A 20,805-nucleotide genomic window follows, 5' to 3' on the forward strand; every position below is an offset into this window, starting at 1 on the left:
CCGGGTCCAGAAGCAGTGCAGCCAAGGCAGGGCAAAGCAAGTCAAATCTGCAAATGCAGGAGTGAGAAGCCCTGACAATTAACCAGGGAGTGAAAATATTCTGATGGAATATTCAGATGGAATGAGAGTTCCCATAGAAACCCCTTTGTGAATACCCACAAAATAATCATATGACCTTCAGTTTAAACTGGGAACAAATCTGATTGAGTCTAATTCTGAAAGCATGTCAAGCTCTGGCCCCTTGCTAGGCAGCGCCAGCTCTGCCACCAGAACTGATTCTCCACCATTCATAGCTCTGTGACTTGAGGCAAGTTAGCTAACTTACCAGAGCCATATCTGTGAAAGGAAGAGAATAGTCCCTACCTTAGGGTAGTGTGAAGAATTTAGTGAGATAATGCACGTAAAACACTTCAGACAGTGTCCAGCTCACCCTAACGACTCATTCAGGTCAACAGATACTAATGAATTGTGATACATGCACGTGGAGGGAATCCCACAGGCATCACGTTGACCAAAAGAAGTCAGAGCCAAAGAAGACACGGTACAGTGCCCTTTACATGAGGTTCGAGAAGAGGCAAAACGACCTGGTGATCAGAATAGCAGAGACCCCCGGGGGTGCTGACTGGGAAGGGTGGTGACTAAGACTGTTGGGATGCCGGGAACATTGTCTATGTTGATATACTTGTTATATGAGTGTATGCATCCACAGAAACTGTCTGGGCTATAAGCAGACACCCCTATTTTATGACACACTTGAAATCTTTCTTTTTAAGAAAATGTGAATAGGCCTGCTGAGTGGCTAACACAATGTCTGGGCCAGAGGAAGTATTTGATAGTGTTGATCTCACCTGGAAAATGAGTCAAAAGAGATCATCGTCATTATCGCCATCATCAGTAGCAGCAACATGACAGAGCCTATGGGTCATCACCATCTGTGACAGCAGCTGCAGGGAGTGAAGAAAATTGGTTTGAATTTAGGGCATGTGTTGGCTGATACATTCTGCAATGCATTGTATCTGGAGGGCGATTATTAGAACCCTGATTCTTCCAAGCAGGACTCAGGCTAATTCTTCCTGTGAGCTATGCAGGAAAGGCTCTCCCATCTCTACTGCTCAGCTGCGGGTGGTGAAGGCTTGGCGTGGGGGGTGGGGGTGGCAGGGGTAGTGGTGTGTCAGGTCATTTGTCCATGAATACAGCTGGTAGAGGCAGAGTCAAGAATAGAAGGCAAGTCTTCACCCACTAAGATATTTTAATCTGTTTCAAGAGTTTCTTTCGAACTATTTAGAGATTTTCATTCCTAAGTCCTGAAAGGAGATATAAAAGCAGACTCTTTTTTTATCTGAAGGAGTTCTTCCACAGAGAAATAGGCCTTCCAATTATGAATGAACAAAACTAAGCTTAATTGCCTCCTGCAGCATCCATGACATCCAGTGGCCATAGAAACAGAAGTCTGAGGTCTGAGGCATAGTCACTGTCACAGTTCCCGCTGCCCCAGGCAGGGGCAGCAGCAGGTAGGGTCATGGGGGCAGGAGTGGTGGTAGGAGTCATCTGTGGTCTCTGAGAAGCTCTGGAAGGGAAAGGACTTGGTTCTACTAGCAGGTTTAAGAGCAGAGAAGGATGGTTCCCTGTGACTTCAGGCTGCTCTGGATAAAACAACATTCTGAGGCCTTCTACCTTGTACCTAGCACTATCAAAGGAGGTCAGGATACACAGCACTGACCAAAACAGAGGCAGATCCTGCCCTTATTAGACTGGTGTTCTAATGGAAGAGATAGATAATAAGAAATAATATAACAGAGAGGGGGTGGTACAATTAAGTGGAATAAATAAAAATGGAGCAGGTTAAGGATGGAAAGTGATGGTGAGGGCTAGGTATATAGTGCATTCAGAGAAAACCTCTCCAAACAGTTGATACTCAAACAGCAAACGTGCATAGGGCAAATGGGGGGAGTTGCAATTCCTATGGGGAGCAGCCAGATATAAATGTGTTGGGTCTCACAGATAAGTTTTCCTCCTGTCCTCTCTAACTACATCACTGAAAGTCAATCACATTTTATCACCCAAGCATACCATTTGCACCTAAATCCAAATCGCTGGGCTATGAAAAAGTTATATCACTTTGTTATAGCATCGGTCCTATAGGCTTCAAATAATTTAGTCACAGTTACCAGACCAAAGGGAGAATGTCTCTTTACAAAAAGGGTATATGCTTGGAGTACCCAGGCCCCTAGACTTCTACCAATATTAGCCCGTGCTTTTTCTGTTATGTCACTGATAGAGGCAGAGAGACTGAGAGACAAATGAACAAGACAGCTTCTGCCTTTGAAAAAAGACATAATTGACTAGATGGACCAGTCACACGCACAACTACAATAGTACATCACAGGAAATGCTGTAATTGTAGCGTATCAACAGTGCTAGACCAATGTAGGGCACATCTATAGTCCTAAGCCAAGCAATGCAAAGAATTCATGAAGGTCGTCCATTACAAAGTACAAAAGAGTTACAATCTAGGCAGGAAGATGGGATGCAAGCTAGAAACAAGTTTTACCATCAAAATCAGTATCATAGTGCTCAATGAGTCTCAAAGAATGGAGTCTTCTTTATTCACCTACTTAAGAAACATTTACTGAATGCCAACCATGTGCCAAGTACTTAATTAGCACAGTGATAAAGAGGCCAAGGCCCCTGCCTTAAGGAGTTCAAGTCCAATAGAGGGGAAAGGCTTGTAAATAGACATTCACAATGTATAGTCATGAACATGTATGAGAGAAGCTTGGGAACAGGGATAAAGGGGACTTATTTCTGGGACTTAGCAATGCTTTAAGGCAAAGAAGACAAGGACCTGGACTTTGCATTTTAAACAACAGAGACAGTTTTATTCAGGATCACAGAAGTTCAGAAAGTACCTTAGTAAACTTTGAAAGTAGTCAGAGTACAGAGGAACTAATGGGGAATTGGAAGAGAGGCAGTAATAAAAGCTAACATTTATTAAATACTTACTGAGTGCCAGACACTGTTTTCAGTGATTATATATATATATATATACATATATATATATATAAAATCATATAAAGTCATATCATCTTCTGAGTAAATATTATCATCATCTCTATTTCACAGAAGAGAAAATTGAGGAGGTTAAGTAACTTGCTCAAGGTTTCATTTATTTAGACATGGGGATCCATTTAATGCTTTTAATCTGGGAAATGACATAATCAGGCCTACGTTTAGAAAGATTGGGCTGGCTGCAAAATGTAGAATGAGATTCAAGGGGTACAGAATCAAAAGCATGATGACCAGTTAGAAGGCCTTACAATGGTGTGGGGAAGAAAGGCTGAAGAGCCAAAGATAGGAGGGATCACTTTATCTTTCTTTCTATCCTGAATGCTACCCTTGCTGGTTAGAGTATTCTTGGTCATAGGTTTTATCCTTTAAGCACTTTGAATATATCATGCCACTCCCTTTTGGCCTGCAAAGTTTTTACTGAAAACTCAGCTGATAGCTTTATGGGGTTTCCCTCGTATGTAACCATTTTCTTTCCTCTTGCTGCTTTTAAAATTCTCTATCACCCGAAACCAATATAACACTGTATGTTAATTATATTTGAATTTTAAAAAGAGGTAGGAGGTATCAAAGGGGCTGAGACAGGCTATTTAAGGGGAAGAGGTAATGACACTTAGTGACAGACATGATACAGGGCGTAAGAGAGAGGGTGGTATAAAGGATGATCCTTCAAACTGCAGATGTAGCCTTGACAGGCAGATCATGCCCTTAAAGTAATGAGAAAAGAGGACAGTCTTATCATGGCAAAGAACAGAGTTATACAAGACTGATGACATTCTTGTCAAATCTCTGAACCCAGGTGTGTGAATTCAGAAGGCTGATTCTTAAACAGCCTGTCATCCCACAACGATGTTGTTTTCTTTCTTCTTTCTCCTCCCCACTTACCTTCTCACTTTTTCCTTCTTTCAAATGAGTATAACATAATTGTTTTAAAAAAGGTAAAATAACAAATGCATATGCAGAAAATTCAAGCAATACAGAAAAATACAAAAATAATAAAAGTTGCCTGAAATCCCACCACTATTAAAATCCTTGGTTCAAGCCTTTCCAGACATTCATGACTGCATAGCACATACATGGACACATATGCACATACTCACATGTGCTGCAACTCTTATTTTTTTTTAAAGATTTTATTTATTTATGTGACAGAGAGACAGCCCGCGAGAGAGGGAACACAAGCAGGGGTAGTGGGAGAGGAAGAAGCAGGCTCCCAGCGGAGGAGCCTGATGTGGGGCTCGATCCCAGAACGCCGGGATCACACTCTGAGCCGAAGGCAGACGCTTAACGACTGTGCTACCCAGGCGCCCCTGCAACACTTATTTTTATTTTGGAAACCTGCTTTTTTCATTTATACTATTATGGAAATATTTCAAAGTCAATGAATATACAGCTAGGTCATCTTTTTTAGTGGCTAGGGGGTTTTCCATTGTCTATATGATCCATAGTCAATTATGAGTTCTAATTATGGCCCAAGTGAGGAAATGAGCAAATCCTCTTCCTCCAAAGCATTGGTACAGCCAGATAGAATTAACAAAACCAACATTTAAAGCATTCTGGAAACTGACTAACACCATGTAACAATCTGAGAAACATTTATGCTTGAAAATCTGCTGAACTTTGGGTCACAACAATGGGAATCTGTTGCATTCTTTCCTGGAACTGTTCCATTCCTACCACACCTCAGGGTCAGTTGTCATGGAAGTTTTAGGAGGGCAGGGCAAGCCTCAAAGATCAGTGGCTTCTCTCTTAGGCAGAGCAGGACTCCCTGGATTTGAAGGGGTTGGAGATACCCATTCTCATGAGTGTTTTCAACGGAAGCAATGACCCATGAGGCAACCAGCAGGGGCAGTCAATGGTTCTAATAATCTGACATTGCAGTCATGGTTGAGAAAAGCATATTCCTGCCTGGCACTGTTCACATGGCCCAACTGTTCACATACTCTTGGCTAATCTTGAGAATGAGCACACACACACAGGTCACAGGAAAGGGCAAAGCAGAAAGTCAAAGCCCAGGCAACTTTGAAAAAAACCTGAACTTTGAATGTGTTCTCCTCCCAACACACAGTTCCTAGGAAGCCTTCCTGGCTTGAACTGTTTGAACATTTCTGTCCAGTCACTGGATAACCACTAACCTATGCAAACACAGAGAAAGTCTTAGCCTTAAAAGTAAAAACAAGAATGAAAACAAAAATTAAACAATAAACTGAGCATAGACATCAGTGGCTGTACAAAGCAGGAGAGGGAAGGCAGATTTAGCCCATGCAAGTTACTAAACAAAGAAATAAATAAAAAGGCAAAAAATAACAAATATTCAGAATTTAGAGTTGATAAACTATATTCTCTAAAAGGTCCATATTTCAACAACATCATCATGAGATGAACAAAGCAACAGGAAAGTACAACCCAGACTTGGGAGAAAAAAAAAACAGTCAGTAGAAACTGTCTTTGAGGTTCTTAGATGTTGGATTGAGCAGAACAAGACTTCACAGCAGAAATTATAAATGATCCAAGAATTAACAAATTTCAAAACTTTGTAACACATCTCTAAGCAACAGTGAGTAGAAACAACTACTTAAATTTAATTTCTCCTCAATTTTGCAAAGTTGGCTGGGAAGGGACTGAAATAGGTGAATTGTGTACGTAACACAGGAAAGAGAGAAAGGGCAGGAAAAAAATATTTGAAGAAATACTGGCCAAAATTTTCCCCAATTGATAAAAATCTACAAACTTAATCTACAAGCTTCAAGAAGCTTAATGAATCTCAAGGAAGATAAATACAAAGAGATCCACAGGTACACATATCATAGTCAAACTGCTGAATGGCAGAGACAAAGAGAAAAATCTAAATAGCAAGAGAAAATCTGAGTCCCCTGCATTCTAGACATGTATTATACTTCCAATATTTTATTGTCATAAGCAATGCTGGGGTGAACATTTGTCTGATTATCTGCCAAGGAAAAATTCCTTGAGGTGGAATTCGTGAGCCAAAGGTTATCCTCATTAAACAATTGTGCTTGCGCTCTGACCCAGGGTTAGCCCTCTTAAGTGGCACTTGGTATTCTCTCTACTTTTTTCTTTTAAGTCTCAGACCCATGCTGTTCCCTTTTCTTGGAGCTCTCCACCACGTCCCTTCTTTCATAGCTGATTGCTTCTAGTCCTCCAGGTCTCAGTTTATAAACATTTTCCTGAGGAGACTTTCCTTGATCACTCAACCAAAACCACAGCCTACCTACCCACACTATTTTTCACTCTCATAGAACTCTTATTATTTCCTTTATAACATTTACCATATTTTGCAATTGTCCATTGTGTCATCCCTTACTTAATGTCTCTCTACACCTATGAAAACTGGGGTATTGTCTTTCCTGTTCACCACTGTATATGAATATTTAATGCAATTCCAGGCATATAACAGGGACTTAATAAATGTTCACAGAATAAATTTGCTTTGCCAAAGCAAACACATGCTAGAATTTTTTAAAATAAAAATCTCTGCTTCAGCCAGCATGGTCCCAACCCCACTATCAAAGTCCCCATCTTTTTCTTTATTGGCTTACTTCTTGTCCTTCCCTCTTTGACATATAATACCTCTTCTCATCCCTCCTACTTCTCTTGACCCTACACCCAGGTTTTGATAACCTACTTTGGACACAGCATCTTCTGCTGGATATACTGGTATGCTCCTCCAACAGAGAAATCACCCTCCAGCAAAACACACCAAGTCTCTTATTAGTAGTAATCTGAGTTTTTTTTTCTGCACCAGATCTTCAGGTCAACTAGCGGAGTTCAAGATTGTAAACTACTTGTGTTGAATTGTGCTGACTCTAAGACTGGGTCCCTCACTGGTCTATAGGAGAGACCATCCTTCCTGCAGTGCTGAAATTGTGCTGTCTGGAAGGTTTGAGATAAAGAGAGGAGGTCACACATTACCAAAACTGACATAAAAGAGTATGTTGCTTATTAGAGAACAATAGCACATTCAGTGCTTATGAATGGACATGAGCATTTATGTGTGTCCACTGTTGGTATCCACAAGTGATGGCATAGCACCAGCTGAGGGCTTCATTTCTGTCATTTGTTTTATGAAGTGAAAATGGAACTCTCTGAAGAGATGTATTAAGAATCACAAGAGCAATCTTACTCTTATTGCTGATGAAGATGTAGTAAGTAAAATCACACTCGTTCCTCCTGAAGAGTGATGATGATGATGATGGCAGCTATCATTCATCAGAGGTTACTGTGTACTAAGGATCCTCAGTTTCAAACTGGGTGTGTTCTTAAAAGCCTGACCTTCCACTGAGAAGTCACTCAACTGTTGACTCAACAGAGTTCAAATTAAAAAAATTATAAGATTAAGAAGTTGTGGTCCATATATACAATGGAATATTACTCAGCTATCAGAAAGAACGAGTTCTCAACATTTGCTGCAACATGGACGGCACTGGAGGAGATAATGCTAAGTGAAATAAGTCAAGCAGAGAAAGACAAGTATCATATGATTCCTCTCATCTATGGAACATAAGAACTAGGAAGATCGGTAGGGGAAGAAAGGGATAAAGAAAGGGGGGGTAATCAGAAGGGGGAATGAAACATGAGAGACTATGGACTCTGAGAAGCAAACTGAGGGCTTCAGAGGGGAGGGGGTGGGGGAATGGGATGGACTGGTGATGGGTAGTGAGGAGGGCACGTATTGCATGGTGCACTGGGTGTTATACGCAACTAATGAAGCATCGAGCTTTACATCGGAAACCAGGGATGTACTGTATGGTGACTAACATAATATAATAAAAAAGACATTAAAAAAAATTTAAGTGACCAAAGATGAGAACTGCTTTTCTAAAGTCCAAACATCTATCCAATTTTAAAGCTTTACAACACATCTTAAAGCAACAGTGGGTGGAGATAACTTTAATTAATTCCACTTAAGTTTTTTCTCCATTTTGCAAAGTTGGCTTGGAAGATACGGAAATCAGCAGTAAATGTGTGTCAGCAAAAATATGCCAACTAGCTGATAAGATTTCCTCAAAATCATCTCCCTAATCTGAAGTACAGGTGAGCACATCCATTCAGAACAAGCACTTAATGCAAAGGCTTTTCCAATCAGCTCTGATTTTTCAAAGCCCTTCTGAGTTTTGTATTTTATAATAATCTTTTTTATTTTTCATCTTGAGTCATTAAATACAGCATGCTAGTAAAGGGAAAACTAATATGATTCTCACGCACACATTAAAACTGACATTGTGAAAAGCTATTGGTGGCACTGCCTTTTAGGGACTGCTAGGGTATGACTTCAGCCTTGGGCCTGGATGCTACTCATGGTCCTCTGATATCACAGAAAAGAAAAAAAAAGAACCTTAATAATAATTGAGCCCACACTCTGCTAAATGTAGTAATCCCCTCCACTACATCCTCATGGATTCCTTTGAGCTTCTCCTTGAACACCTATAATGAATGCAGGAAGCTTACTTTAGAAGAGGAGTTAGATCTGGGGTCATGTCCAACTGGTAGATATATTTTTTTAGTTACTTTTTTAAATTGTTTGCAATTTTTTTTTTAAATTAGGGGATTTCAAACAAAAACCTCAGTAAGGAGGGAGTGGGTATTGGTATCAAATATATTTCTGAGAGGTTGCAGGGGAGGATAGTTGGAAGACTGAGAAAGTAAGAGCAATCTGTGTCATATAAATTTTGGTATTCTTCATTTTCATTTTCATTCAATGCAAAATATTTTCCAGTTTCCTCTGGAATTTATTTTTTGGACTCATGGTTAATTTAGGATTGTATTGCCTAATTTCCAAAGATCTGTTGATTTTCCAAATTCTTTTCAGTTGTTGATTTTTAATTTGATACTGTTGTTGGAGAATGTACTTTGCATGATTTTGTTTAAGTTTATTAAGACTTGTTTCGTGGCCTAGCTACGTTCATACTGGAGAATGTTCTATGTGTGCTCAAAAAGAATATTTTTCTGCCATTGTTGGATGGAGTGTTATATATAGATGCCAAGTCAAATTGGTTGATAAAACTGTTCAAGTCATCTATATACTTGATTTTCTGCCTAGTTCATCTACCAATTATTGAGAGTGGGAATATTAAAGTCTTCAACTATTGTTATTGAATTGCTTATTTCTCCTTTTAGTTATTTCCAGTTTTGTTTCATGTATTTTGGGACCCTGTTGTTGAGGGCATATATAATTGTTATATTTTCCTGATGAACTGTCCCTCTTTGCCTCTAGTAATACTTTTTTTTTCTTAAAACCTATTTTGTTTGATATTAATTTAGTGACCCCAGCTATCTTTTGATTATTTGCATGGCCTATCTTTTTCTATCCTTTTACTTTAGACCTTTCTGACTTTTAGAATCTACAGGGTGTGTCTCATAGACAGTATACAGTTGGATCTTCTTTTGTAATCCAGTTTGATCATCAATTTTTTATAAAAGTGCTATTTGCATTTAATAGGAGTACTTTACATTCAACGTAATTATTGATATGGTTGGATTTATATCTGCATTTTGAAATTTGTTTTCTATGTCTCGTGTCTTTTGTGCCTCCTTTATTTCCTTTTGTGTAAAGCAGATATTTTCTTTTTCTTCTCTTTTTTTAATTTAAATTCAATTAGCCAACAGAGTACAGCATTAGTTTCAGATGTAGAGTTTAGTAAGTCATCAGTTGCATATAACAAACACCCAGTGCTCATCACATCACGTGCCCTCCTCAATGCCTTTCACCCAGTTACCCCATCCCCCCACCCACCTCCCCTCCAGCAACCCTCAGTTTGTTTCCTATAGTTAAGAGTCTGTCATGGTTTGTCTACCTCCCTGATTTCTTCCCATTCAGTTTTCCCTCCCTTCCCCTATAGTCCTCTGCGCTACTACTTGTGTTCCTCATATAAGTGAAACCATCTGATAATTGTCTTTCTCTGATTAACTTATTTCACTCAGTATAATATCCTCCAATTCCATCCATGTTGATGTAAATTGTAAGAGTTTATCCTTTTTGATGGCTGAGTAATATTCCATTATATCTATCTATCTATCATCTATCATCTACATCTCACATCCTCTTTCTCAATTTTTTATCCATCCTTTATCCATCTCTTTATCTGTTAAAGGACATCTGGGCTCTTTCCATAGTTTGGCTATTGTGTACATTGCTGCTAAAAACATTGGGGTGCAGGTGCCCCTTTAGATCACTACATTTGCATCTTTGGGGTAAATCCCTAGTAGTGCAATTGCTGAGTCGTAGAGTAGCTCTATTTTTAACTTCTTGAGGAACCTCCATACTGTTTTCCAGAGTGGCTATACCAGCTTGCATTCCCACCAACAGTGTTCAAGAGGGTTCCCCTTTCTCCACATTCTTACCAACATTTGTTGTTTCCTGACTTGTTAATTTTAACCATTCTGACTGTTGTGACACAGTGGAATCTCATTTTTGTTTTGATTTATATTTCCCTGATGATGAGTGATGTTGAGCATTTTTTCATGTGTCTGTTGGCAATTTGGATGTCTCATATGGAGAAATGTCTGTTTAAGTCTTCTGCCCATTTGTTGACTGGATTATTTCTTTTGGGTGTTGAGTTTGATAAGTTCTTTATAGATCTTTATAGCCCTTTATCTGATATTTCATTTGCAAATATCTTCTCCCATTCCAGAGGTTTTCTTTTAGTTTTGTCAATTGTTTTCTTTGCTCTGCAAAAGCTTTTTTTTTTATTTTAATTTTTTTTATTATATTATGTTAGTCACCATACAGTACATCCCTGGTTTTGGATGTAAAGTACGATGATTCATTAGTTGCGTATAACACCCAGTGCACCATGCAATACGTGCCCTCCTTATTACCCACCACCAGCCTATCCCATTCCCCCACTCCCCTCCCCTCTGAAGCCCTCAGTTTGTTTCTCAGAGTCCATGGTCTCTCATGCTTCATTCCCCCTTCTGATTACCCCTCCTCTTTATCCTTTTCTTCCCCTACCGATCTTCCTAGTTCTTATGTTCCATAGATGAGAGAAATCATATGATAATTGTCTTCTCTGCTTGACTTATTTCACTTAGCATTATCTCCTCCAGTGCCGTCCATGTGCTCTGCAAAAGCTTTTTATCTTGATGAAGCCCCAATAGTTCATTTTTGCTTGTTTCCCCTGCCTTTGGAGACGTGTCTAGCAAGAAGTTGTTGTGGCCGAGGTTGAAGAGGTTGCTGTGTGTTCTCCTCAAGGATTTGGATGGATTCCTGTCTTACATTTAGGTCTTTCATACATTTTGAGTATATCTTTGTGTATGGTGAAAGAAAATGGTCCAGTTTCATTCCTCTACATGTGGCTGTCCAATTTTCCCAACACCATTTGTTGAAGAGATTGTCGTTTTTCCATTGGATCTTCTTTTCTCCTTTTTGAAGATTAGTTGGCCACAGAGTTGAGGGTCCATTTCTGGGTTCTCTATTCTGTTCCATTGATATATGTGGGTTTTTTTGTGCTAGTACCATACTGCCTTGAGCAATCTACACATTCAAAGCAATCCTTATCAAAATACCATTGACATTTTTCACAGAGCTGGAACAAATAATCCTAAAATTTGTATGGAACAAGAAAAGATCCTGAACAGCCAGAGGAATGTTGAAAAAGAAAACCAAAGTTGGTGCCATCACAACTCTGGATTTCAAACTATACTACAAAGCTGTAATCATAAAGTAGATATTTCCTAGTGTACCATTTTAGTTCCTTGTTTGATTTTTTTTTTTTATTGTATCTTTTAAGTTATTTTCTTAGTGGTTTTTTTCCCCCGACATTTCAATATGCATCTATCAGAATATACTTTGGGTTAATACTAACTGAATTACAACGAAATATAGCAAATTTGTTCCAATGTATCTCCATTTCCTTTTCCCTCCTTTGTTCTATTATGATCATAAATATTATATTGTTTAAGTTATCAGCCCCAAAATACACTTTGTTTGTTTTTAGTTTTATAATTACTCTTTTCTGCAATTGTCTTTTAAGTCAGTTAAAAGAAAAATATATATTGTCTTTTGTATTTACCTACATAATTAATTATAGGTATTCTATTTCTTTGTGTAAATTCAAGTTATCATCTGGTGTCATTTCTTTCCAACCCAAAGGATTTTCTTTACTATTTCTTATAAGACAAGTCTGTAGGCAGCAATTCTCTCAGCCTTTGTTTATCTGAGAATATCTTTATTTCATCTTCTTTTATGAAGAATAATTTTGCTGTATATAGAATTCATAGTTGATACGTTTTTGACTTTCATCATTTTGAATATGTCATCATATTGCTTCTAGCCTTTATCATATTTGATGAGAAGTCAGTTATTAACCCTACTGTGGTTCCTTGGTATTCAATGGGTTGTTTTACTCTTGCTGCTCTTAAACTGTCCCTTTGTATTTGGTTTTCAACTATTTGACTCTGGCATGTCTAGATATGGATTTCTTTGTGTGTATCTATCTTACTTGTAGTTCATTAAGGTTCTTGGATGTGTAGAATAATTTTTAAATTAAATTTGGAAAGCTTTTGGCTATTAGTTCTTCAAATGTTGTTTCTTCCCCTTTCTCTCTCTTATCTTTTTTCTAGGACCCCCATTAAATGTATATTGATATGTTTAATAGTCGCCCACAGGTCTCTGATGCATTGTATTTTTCCTTCATTTTTCTTTCTGGTTCCAAATTGGATGAGTGCTATTTATCTATCTTACTGTTTACTAATTCTTTCTCCTGATGTCTTGAATCAGCTCTTGAGTGCTTTTAGTGAATTTTCCTCTTCAATTATGAATTATTCAACTCCAGAATTTCCATGTTTCTTTTTTAAATAACTTCTATCTCTTTGTTGATATTCTCTACTTAATGAGTCATTGTTGACATATTTTCCTTTAATTTTTTAAAACATGGTTTCTTCTAGCTTTAACATTTAGAATAGCTGTTTTAAAATCTTATTCTACTATCTTCAAATCTAGGCCCCTCAGAGATAATTTCTATTTTTCCCCCTGTATCTACAGGTCACACTTTCCTGCTTCTTTTCATGTCTCATAATTTCTTGATTGAAAAATTGATACTTTAGATAACATGTACTAGGAATTATATTTTAAATGTTTTTCATATTTCTTTATAAAATTAATTATTTGATTATTTGGTTACTGTTAACCACTTTATACTTCAATTGAAATAGTTTTTCTTTTATTGTAAATTTGCTGCAGAATAATGAGAGAAAACATCTAACTTTTTTAACAAAATCTTTGTTTTCCTTCCTTTATAAAAAAATATAATAGAAATAAAACAGGGGGTACCTGGGTGATGCAGTCAATTAAGTGTCTGACTCTTGGTTTCAGCTCAGGTCATGATCTCAGGGTCATGAGATCAAGCCCCATGGAGTCTGCTTGGGATTCTCTCTCCCTCTCCCTCTGCCCCTCCTGCCTGTGTGCTCTCTCTCTCTAAAAATGGATAAATCTTAAAAAAAAAAGAAATAAAACAGAATATTGATATACTAGCACAAGAGGACATTCTTATAAAACTAAATGGCATAAGAGAAATTTCCTGTGAAAGTTCACATCAAAAACAATGCATACGCTATATTCTTGGAGATATGGAGAATGAAGACAGATTTGTCCTTTACATGAATTGCGGAATATGAATAAAGACTTCAGATAAGGAAAAACAAAATTCTTTATTCCAATTCCCCCCAGAGGTTGTTTTTGCTGCCAGAGTTTTTGTTTTAGTTTATTTGTTTAGTGATTATACTGGACTAATTCTACAGAATTTGTCTCTCCCAAATTGTGCAACTACTAAAATGGTTTTTTTTTTCTTTCAGTTTTTCTTTTATTTCCATTTTCATTTTCAATCCTGGCTTGCTAGAGTTTGCCCCAGTTGGCATAGTGTAGTGATCAGTCATTGACTGGTCAAAAGTAGTACTTAAATATCATGATTTAGTAAGACTTCTGCCCTTATTCAGATGCAAATTGGTGCAGCCAATGTGGAAAACAGCATGGACATTCCTTTAAAAATTAAAAATAGGGGTGGGGCACCTGGGTGGCTCAGTCCTTAAGCGTCTGCCTTCAGCTCAGGGCATAATCCTGGCAGTCTGGGAAAGAGCCCCACATCAGGCTCCTCTGCTGGGAGCCTGCTTCTTTTTCTCCCACTCCCCCTGCTTGTGTTCGCTCTCTCGCTGCCTGTCTCTCTCTCTGTCAAATAAATAAATAAAATCTTTAAAAAAAAATTTAAAAATAGGGGTGCCTGGGTGGCTCAGTCAATTAAGTGTCTGCCTTTGGTTCAGGTCATGATCTCAGGGTCCTGGGATCAAGCCCTGCATCGGGCTCCCTGCTCAGCAGGGAACCTGCCTCTCCCTCTGCCACTCTCCTTTGCTCCCTGTCTCTCTCAAAATGAGTAAATTTAAAAATCTTTAAAAAAAATTAAATTAAATTAAAAACAGAATTACCATAAGATCCAGTAATTCCACAACTGGGAATTTACTCAAAGAAAATGAAAACACTAAAAAGATACATGCACCGTTATGTTTACTACAGCATTATTTACAATAGTCAATATATGGAAACAACTGAAGTGTCCAAAGATAAGTGAATGGATAAAGAAGATGTGATATGTATACAACAGAATATTACTCAGCCATAAAAAAGAATTAAATTTGCCATTTGCAACAACATGGATGGAACTAGAGAGTATAATGCTAAGTGAAATAACACAGAGAAAGACAAATACCATATGATTTCACTCATATGTGGAACTGAAGAAACAAAACAAATGAACAAAGAAAAAAAAGACAAAGGAAAAACAGACTCTTAAATACAGAGAATGAACTGGTGGTTGCCAGAGGGGAGGTGGCGGGGGTGGGGGGGTGAAACAGATAAAAGAGATCAAGAGTACATTTATCTTGCTCAGCATGAAGAAATGTATAGGATTGTTGAGCCATAATATTGTACACCTGAAACTAATATAATCCTGTGTGTACATTTACTAGAACTTAAAAAAAAATTTTTTTTAAAAAAAAGATTTCTGTCCTTTACCAATGAATCTTTATGTGGGTTGGAGAACACATTCAAAATTCAAGCAATTTACAAATCTGGCCAGTTTACTTTTTGATGGGCCTTCTTGAATCTCCTCTGTAAGTTCACTAGGTCTCATATTCATCCATGGATGAATAGTTAGCTAGAGCCCTCTCTAGTGTCTGCTGATTGTGCATGCAGCCCTACATGTATGTTTAGCCTTCCAGAACAAGGATGTATGGCAGCTTATCAAGGTCCATTATGACTATCTCATTCCCTGGAACTCTCTGTTAAATGTCTTGCCCATCGGAGCACCTGGGTGGCTCAGTCATTAAGTGTCTGCCTTTGGCCCAGGGCACGATCAGGGTCCTGGGATGGAGCCCTGCGTCGGGCTCCCTTCTCCGCTGGGAGCCTGCTTCTTCCTCTCCCACTCCCCTGGCTTGTGTTCCCTCTCTCACTGGCTATGTGTCTCTCTGACAAATAAATAAATAAAATCTTAAAAAAAAAATGTCTTGCCCATCCTTTGACCTATGGCTTGCCACAACCAGTATTGCAAGTTGGCTCTCCAATTGTTTGCCACTGAAATTGCTATTGCTTTAACAATGCCCCCGGATATGCATGCTGCCCCAGATCAGACCAGTCTCCTCCAGCAATAGACCTGCTAGCTTCCAGTTTGCTCTGCTATTGTAAAACTACCCCCTAAATTTCATAGAGGGAGTCAGTGCTCTTAGAGGAGTAGGAAAGACCTGCCCTCCTATAGTACTGCCTGGGATTATAGCGGGAAAGTCTTTTGTATTCTATAACTCAGTATTAAGAAACCCATTTGCATACAGATATAAACTACATTCACCAACATCATGTTTATTAGAAATAAACAATTTTTAAAAATGTAACATCTTCTTTTCCTACATAAACTAATCTCAGAATTGATTAGGTATTATGTGGAGAAGCATTCCTAGTAGTTGGGACTCAAAACCCAGGGCCCTGAATTCTGGATTGAAAATCTTTCAAATAGAACACTTTGTCTCCTATTCAAGTCTCTTATTTTGAATGACAGTAACAACAAACAAAATGGAAAAAAACAAGGGCTCTCTGATCTCTAAATCCACCATCCAAATACATGGAAAAGCTACTTGATATAAACCTCTTGAAATACAGTAACATCAGCTAAAAACAATGCACTGTCTTTAATCCAATTTGATGTTCATTCCAACTGGCTGGAGCATGAATTCTAAGAAATCACTAGTTGTTCACAGCAGGTGCTAAGGTGAGCTCATGCTCTGGGGAAGGCCATGTTTTCTCTGGCTAGCAGATGTTTTGCTAGCTGACATTTAGAAATAAGTCAAAGTTGCGCTTTGTTATTATGCATAATAGATCTCAAAGAATAAATGAAAAGCCTCTTACTCTAAGTCAGAATGCATTTTGCCTCTCTGAAGGCTATATTGGTTGAGCTCTTAAAAGCTCAGGCGTGGGGACACATAGAAGGGAATGATATCACTGAGTCTGTGTCTATGGGAACAGTCAAAGAGATTGGTTATGTTTAGCATGAAGAAGAACAGACTGCACCCAAAACAGCCTGTTACACTTAAGAATGGAAAAGGCTCCTTATTGCTCTCTCAGATGGATAAATCCTCTTATCCCATATTCTAAGAAAAAAAAAATGTCAGTTATCTTTTCTATCCCCTGGCTATAATGTAGGAGAAACCATTTGGTTTGATGAGACCTCACTGCTCATTTGATAAGAATTTCTACCTTATCATCATATTCCAGTTCTGGTCCAACTCATCAATCTCAAAGCTAACCCATCCTACCGGTCTAAAACATGAGAGGGAATGAGGAGAAGAGAAGGCTGGATGAAGTGCCATGGGTTTACAGTCTCATTATCTGCGGAGATCTGTAGTTCTCAGGTGTGTTGAGGGAACACGTAATTGAGACCCCAAGCAGTATTTTCCTGACATTATCTCTAAGGCCTGAAGTAAATACATACTGGGCAGGCATCCTGCTGCCATATAATGTGGTGGTCCTACAGATTGAATTCTTCTACCCTGAAGCCCTACCGGCAATTCAGGAGCCTGGAATGCTTTTCTAATTGGGCAACTGGCCTGGCTAGAAGGTCTTGTTTCATGCTGGTTCCTGAGGCCTACCGCAGCCTTTTTGAAGAATTTGAATTTCTACTGTATGGTTTCCCTCTGCCAATACTTCTTACAAAGTGGCTTCATGCTGGAACTTCAATCTCCCGGAAGCTCAGACCAAGCCAGCTGCACCTCTCGCTTTCCCAGCTGGCAGTGTTGATAGCACCTAGACTAGGCCATCCTCCAAGAGAGGAGGGAAGCTGTTGTATTATAGAAAGGACAGAGCTCTTTATATCTGAAGGCTTATGTTTGGTTTGGGCTTGCATCTAAAACCTATGACTTTGGGCAATCATTGAGTTTTTGTGAACCTCAGGCTGCTCTTCTGTGAAGCATGGAGAGTCTCAGACCCCAGAATTTGTGTGGCAGAGGCTTTGTTTTACCTCACACAGCAACCATTGAAATGCCGTCTGGCTTGCATTCTGTTCTACAAGCAAAAACTGCGTTTCCTGTTCTCTCTTCCAGCATGGGTACAGTCATGCGACATAATCCCTTCCATTTATACACAGCCACACAAGATCCCTTTCAGACAAAGAGCTACATGAGACAGTGGCTACAAAGGGAGAGCAAGTCTTCTGGCAATCTGAGTGACAGAGGCCTCTGGTTCTTTTAAAAATGTTTTATTCAAGTATAATTATTTATAATTATAATATTAGTTTCAAATGTACAGTATAATGACAACAATTCTATACATCTTTCAGTGCTCATCAAGATAAATGTACTCTTAATCTCCTTTATCTATTTCACCCATCCCTCCACCCTCCTCCCATCTGGCAACCACCAGTTCATTCTCTGTATTTAAGAGTCTGCTTTTTGTTTGTCTCTTTTTCTTTGTTCATTTGTTTTGTTTCTTAAATTCCACGTATGAGAGCAATCATATGGTATTTATCTTTCCTCACTGACTTATTTCAATTAGCATTATACTCTCTAGTTCCATCCATGTTGTTGCAAATGGCAAGATTTGATTATTTTTTTAATGGCTGAGTCCATCCATTCATCAATCAATGGACACTTGGGTGGCTTCCATAGCTTGACTACTGTAAATAATGCTGCAATAAACATAGGGGTGCATATATCTTTTTGAATTAGTGTTTTCATTTTCTTTGAGTAAATACCCAGTAGTGGAATTACCGGATTATATGGTAATTCTATTTTTAATTTTTTGAGGAATGTCCACATTGTTTTCCACATTGGCTGCGCCAATTTGCACTCCCATCAACCGAGCACAAGGGTTCCTTTTTCTGGTGTAAAAAAGTGGTCAAATTCCATTCTTTCGCATGTAGCTGTCCAATTTTCACAACACGATTCATTGAAGAAATTGTTTCTTTTCCCATTGTATATTCTTGCCTCCTTTATTGTAAATTGATTGACCATAAAACTGTGGTTTATTTCTGGACTCTGTTCTACTGAGCTATGTGTCTATTTTTGTGCCAATACCATAGCTTAGATTACTACAGCTTTGTAGTATATCTTGGAATCTGGGATGGTGATACCTCCCACTTTGTTCTTTCTCAAGATTACTTTTGCTATTTGGAGTCTTCTGTGGTTCTATACACATTTTAGGATAATTTGTTGTAGTTCTGTAAAAAATGTTGTTGGTATTTTGATAAGGATTGCATTAAATCCGTAAATTGCTTTGAGTAATATGAACATTTTAACAATATGGTTTCTTCCAATCCATGATCATGGAATATTTTTCCATTTGTTTTTGTCATCTTGAACTTCCTTCATCGATGTTTTATAGTTTTCAGAGAACAGGTCTTTCAAGTTCTTGGTAAAATTTATTCCTAGGTATTTATTATTTTTGCAATTGTAAATGGGACTGTTTTCTTAATCTCTCTTTCATTATTACTGTATAGAGATGCAACGTATTTCTGTATATTAACTTATTATCCTGCAACTTTACTGAATTCACTTATTAATTCTAGTAGTTTTTTGGTGGGGTCCTTAGGGTTTTCTCTATATAGTATCATGTCATCTTCAAATAGTGAAACTTTTACTTTTTCCTTACCAATTTGGATGCCTTTTATTTCTTTTTCTTGTATAATTACTGTGGCTAGTACTTACAGTACTATGTTGAATAAAGGTGGTTTTGCTCCTGATCTTATAGGAAAAGCTTTCAATTTTTTACCATTCAGTATGATGTTAGCTGTGGGTTTTTCATATATGGCCTTTATTATGTTCAGGTATGTTTCCTCTAAACCTATTTTGTTGAGTGTTTTTATCATGACTGGATGTTGTACTTTGTCAAATACTTTTTCTGTATTATTAAGATGATCATATAGTTTTTATCCTTTCTCTTGTTAATGTGATGTATTACATTGATTGGTTTGAGAATATTGAACCACATTTGCATCCCAGGAATAAATACCACTTGATCATGGTGAATGACTTTTTTAAATGTGTTATTGAACTCCGTTTGCTAGTATTTTGTCAAGGATTTTTGTATCCAAGTTCATCAGAAATGTTAGCCTATAAGCCTATTGTTCTTTCCTTTTTTTTTTCTTTCTTTTTTTTCCTTTTTCCTGGTTTTTGCATCAGGGTAATTCTGGCCTCATAGAATGAACTTGAAGTCTTTCTTTCCTCTTCTATTTCCTGGAATAGTTTGAGGAAAATGGGTATTAACTCTTCTTTAGGACTCACAGGCAAAACCCAGCTAAAGCCTGTTGTTGTTTTTTAAAATGACCTGTGAGACAGCAATTGTTTTTATATTTTAAAGGTTTGTAAAGTGAAACAAAAAACAAAAAACAAAATATATGCAATAGAGACCATTTATGACTGGTCTGAAGCCTAAAATATTTATTATATGATCTTTCACAGAAAAAAAGTTTGCTAGAGAATGGACTCAACATATGACCTGTTGATCCCAAGGCTGCACTTTGGACCAATGTGTAGAACTTACAAGAAACTCTTTATTAATGACAATTCTCCCCCAAACAGAAGGGGCTGAATCTTCAGGTACTGAGTTTCTCAATGCTGTAAATATTCAAGTGTAAAGTGAACATTCATAAGAAATAGCACATTTCTGCTTTGAATAGGAGTAAAACCAGAGAACCCCAAAGGCCTGTCTAATGCTAAGATCACATGATTCTAAATCATGGAGCTAGGATTTGATGCATAAAGGGTGATTACTAGAAGATTCAGTTGCCCAAAGATAAAACAGTCTCTCCAGTGGAAACATCACAGTCCAAAAATAAATGAACAATCAAGCCATGGAGTATCTTAACAACTTGGAATTATTCAATTATATCATTAACATGTTAAAAATTGAAGATGGTGCTCATATTTACCTGTCACCATCAAAGACTAGGAAAGGTGTTAATTCACTTTTGTTTTTCCCTGTATGCATACATATGACCAGAACTGAAGGTAGCTTAGCTTTCAGTAAATGGAAGTTTGCTTGTATACCTGAATTTCATGGGTCTTGAATGTTCCACAAGGGAACCAAGCACAGCAAAAGTATTTATACACTAGGACCACTATTCAGGGTTTAATTAGCCTTATAATTAGAAGGGTAAACAGAAGTACAATTCCCAAATTGCTCATTGGTTTTTTTTTTTTTCCACATGTCTATGGAGCACTATTTTATTTGCCTTTGCACCTCCAAGC

The 20,805-nt window shown here is 37.9% G+C and overlaps 1 protein-coding gene across 7 annotated transcripts in view; it reads right to left on the bottom strand.

Moving 5' to 3' along the window:
- DAB1 (DAB adaptor protein 1) overlaps positions 1-20,805 on the bottom strand; it is a 1,110,909-nt gene that overhangs the window by 1,035,901 nt on the left and 54,203 nt on the right. For 6 of the 7 annotated variants that reach the window (XM_034653311.1, XM_034653315.1, XM_034653279.1 and 3 more), the window contains exon 2: positions 849-944. The exons of the other annotated variant lie outside the window; for it this stretch is intronic. The gene's annotated coding sequence lies outside the window, so the exon portion shown is untranslated. The remainder of the gene's footprint in view (positions 1-848; positions 945-20,805) is intronic. 7 annotated transcript variants of the gene reach the window in all.

Source organism: Ailuropoda melanoleuca, chromosome 2 (genome assembly GCF_002007445.2).
Source record: "Ailuropoda melanoleuca isolate Jingjing chromosome 2, ASM200744v2, whole genome shotgun sequence".
Classification (NCBI taxonomy): Eukaryota; Metazoa; Chordata; class Mammalia; order Carnivora; family Ursidae; genus Ailuropoda; species Ailuropoda melanoleuca.